The 3,454-nt window shown below is 38.2% G+C and overlaps 1 long non-coding RNA gene across 1 annotated transcript in view; it reads right to left on the bottom strand.

Moving 5' to 3' along the window:
- Positions 1 to 1,790: 1,790 nt before the first annotated feature.
- Positions 1,791 to 3,454, bottom strand: part of LOC309482147 — a 56,840-nt gene continuing 55,176 nt past the window's right edge. Inside the window, exon 4 of the long non-coding RNA XR_014200232.1 lies at positions 1,791 to 3,229. This is a non-coding gene — a long non-coding RNA (uncharacterized lncRNA). The remainder of the gene's footprint in view (positions 3,230 to 3,454) is intronic.

The raw sequence follows: 3,454 nt of genomic DNA, 5'->3' as shown, positions 1-3,454 counted from the left end.
AAGAAAATTTGGTCGATATATTAAAGCCGATAAATAATATATTGTTTCCTTCAGCTGAGACACTTCAGATGCGACTGTTCAACATGATGGTTTTGAACTGCTTGAAATATGGGTTTCACTTTATTTTGATGGTCCCTTTAACACATTCTGTTGTCTAGAAGTAACATTGCACCTACATGTCTACTAACTCTCATTAGAGTATTAGTAGAGTATTAGTAGACTGGTAGGGTTAGAATAAGTTGACATGTAGTTGCAAAGTCACTTATATAGTCAGTAGAGTGTCTGTTGGAGGACCATCACAATAAAGAGTTATCAGATATTAAGCAGAGTCTACTAAAACTCTAATGACAGTTAGTTGACATGTAGTTGCAAAGCTACTTATAGTCAACATAATGTTCAAAAGGGACCATCAAAATACAGTGTTACCGAAATATGATCAGAATCACTGAAAATAGAATTTAGTGCAACATGTGCAGCTCAAGTCTGTCATATCAGCTACATAAAATTATAATGAGAACATGGTGAGACTTTTGTTTTTGTAATCAGGCTCTCAAAAATGTTTAAAAAATCTGCCAATATATCAGTTATCGGCTTTCAAATATAAAGAATTATCGGTTATTGGTATCGGCAAAAATATTTGTATCGGTGCACCCCTACCTTTAATGCTATAAATATGTAAATATTTTAACTTTAACTAACTTAAATTAAATGTTGTATTTACATTTATGCATTAGGCAGACACTTTTATCAGAATGCATTCCTTGCATTCTTCCTAACCTGGGTTTCCTTTAATGCAATAAATATGTAGAAAGTTTAACTTTACCTAACTTTAGATTTTTCCTTACTTTTATTTTGTGATTATTTTAATGAATTTCTGTGTAAAGCACTTTGAATTACCATAGTGTATGAAATGTGCTATATAAATAAACTTGCCTTGCCTAACTTTGAGTATTTTATGAAAATGCAGATGCATTTTACATTTATGCAAATTTTTTTTATCCAAAGCGACTACTATTTTCAAACTACATTTTAAGTTCATGCATGCTTTCTTCTTAACCGGGGTTTTCATCAATGCTATAAATGTCAATTAATTTAACTTTAACTTGCAGTATTTTGCCGTATATTTGCATTCTGACACATGATAACTAACTGGACATGATATTGAGCTTGCGTAGCGAGAAGCCTTTGCATTCATGGATGTTTGGCGTCATTGATGCGCTGAGGGCTGATATAAATACAGGCAGCAATATGATGCATTATCATGTGTTGATGTATGGATGCATGTCCCCGTGTGGCTCTGTGGAGACTCTCGGGCTCAGCAGGGGGTCATGGCCCCACATGGCCCCTCTTCCTCTGGGTCAGAGCGCAGCCAGACCCCCTGTCTCCAGGAAGAGCATTTCAAAAGAGCATCCATCGGAGGATCAGACGGAAAACACTGACAGAACGAGACCTGGACACACAGGACAAAACCTGAGAAACGAGGAAGCAGCTCAAAACGAGTGACTCTCACAAACAATCTGAGAAATGTGTTTGAATGATGATAACAACCCAAAGGAACATGTAAGGTTGCTCTTTCATTCCCACTTACGGTTCATCAAAGCTGTTTCTCCTCAAATACCTGGGAAGATAAACGAGTCAAGAGTTTAGAGTTGAATGTGATAGCAGCTCAGATCGGAGAAAATTAAAGAGATCTTTTCCTTTCCTCTGGGACTGTGTGTAAATGTCAGCATACGGATTCTTTTTCTGAGCATTATTTTGTTGTTTTGTTGCAAAACACAATGCTAGGGTGCTATGGGTGGTTGCCAGGGTGTTGCTAAGGTGTTATGGGCAGTTGCCAGGGTGTTACTATGTGTTCCGATTGTCATGTACTGTGTTGGTAGGGTGTTCTAGGACATTGCTATATGGTTACCAGGGTGTTGCTATGCTGGTAATTTTTTTAGGCAAAATGTCATTTTAAGTGTAAGTCATAAAGATCTCAGATAAATCCCACCTTGTGCTGAAGATCTCTTCAGATGTAGCAGACATGTTCGGTTGCCAGCTATGGGTGGTTGTCAGGGTGTTGCTGTGCAGTTGCTAAGGCGTTCTGAGTGTATTTTAAGTGTGTTGCTATACAATTGCTAGGATATTCTGGGAAGATGACAGGGTGTTGCTAATACTATGTGATTGCTGATGTGTTTGATTGGCATAGGTTGTTGGGCATTGCTATATGGTTACCAGGGTGTTGCTATGCTGGTAAATTTTTTAGGCAAAATGTAATTTTAAGTGTAAGTCTTAAACTTCTCATAAATCCCAACTTGTGCTGAAGATCTCTTTAGATGCATCAGAGATTTTTGGTTGACAGCTATGGCCTGTTGCTATGCAGTTGCTAAGGCATTTTGAAGTTTTTTTAGTGTGTTGCTATGCAGTTGCCAGGGTGTTTTTTGCTAATACTACGCGACTGCTGATGTGGCATAGGTTCTTGTGCATTGCTATATGGTTACCAGGGTGTTGCTATGCAGGTTTTTTTTTTAGGCAAAAAGTAATTTTAAGTGTAAGTCTTAAATATCTCACAAAAATCCCACCTTGTGCTGAATATGCAGCAGACCTGTTTGACCTTTGTTTGTTTGTCAGCATCTCGCGCTGATATGTGTGTACGTGATGAAATTAAGAGCAATCAATGCTCTGTGTGCTGTCTGAGCGTCTCTCTCAGGTACGCTCTCTGCTCTTATCTGGACAGCGTCTTATCTCTCTGAGCCAATCCTCTCAGATTCAGGCCGACAGAGACCCGCGCGAGTGTCTATAGACAGAGCCAGCGCTCGAGTGTGTGTGTGTTTGATCACTGCTATCATGTGTGTGTGTTTGCAGAGCTGCTCTGATCACCTCATCACATCTACAAGTGTGACAGGGTTGGAGAGGATTATCTGATTACAATCACATGGGAAGAAAAATACCTAATGAGATCTCTTTAATATCTCAAATGTTTCTCCTACACAGAGACTCTTGCTTGAATCTCCTGATGAAAAACACACCAAGATATCAAGGTCTGCAAAGAAAAAACACGAGATCTCTTTAATATCTACGTTTTTTCCCCATGACAGCAATAGGTTCAAATCAAAACAAACAAAATACCTTCTCAAACGTTTCTCTTGAGTAAAATAATGCTTATAACCTCAACTTTCCACATCTCCAGTTTCTGAAGAGATCTCAATAATGTCTCAAACTGTGCTCAGGTTTGCCAAGACACCAACATCTGCAAAGAAAAATCGTAAGATCTCTTCAATAAGGCATTTGTTTTTCCTAAAATAAGGCAATGAGATTGAATGGAGAGCAAATTGAGACTTTTTGCTGTTGTTTCTTGTTTCTCAGGGTTTTCTCCTCAACAATGTCTAAGACACCAAAACCTTTTCCAAAACCTCTTTAATATGTCAGATATTTCTTCTAAAATAAGGCAATGAGATTTTCTGCATTCAAAAGT

Source organism: Leuciscus leuciscus (genome assembly GCF_965113295.1).
Source record: "Leuciscus leuciscus genome assembly, chromosome: 19".
Classification (NCBI taxonomy): domain Eukaryota; kingdom Metazoa; phylum Chordata; class Actinopteri; order Cypriniformes; family Leuciscidae; genus Leuciscus; species Leuciscus leuciscus.
The sequence above is the reverse complement of the archived record's forward strand: the minus strand, read 5'-3'. Positions and strand labels throughout refer to the sequence as shown.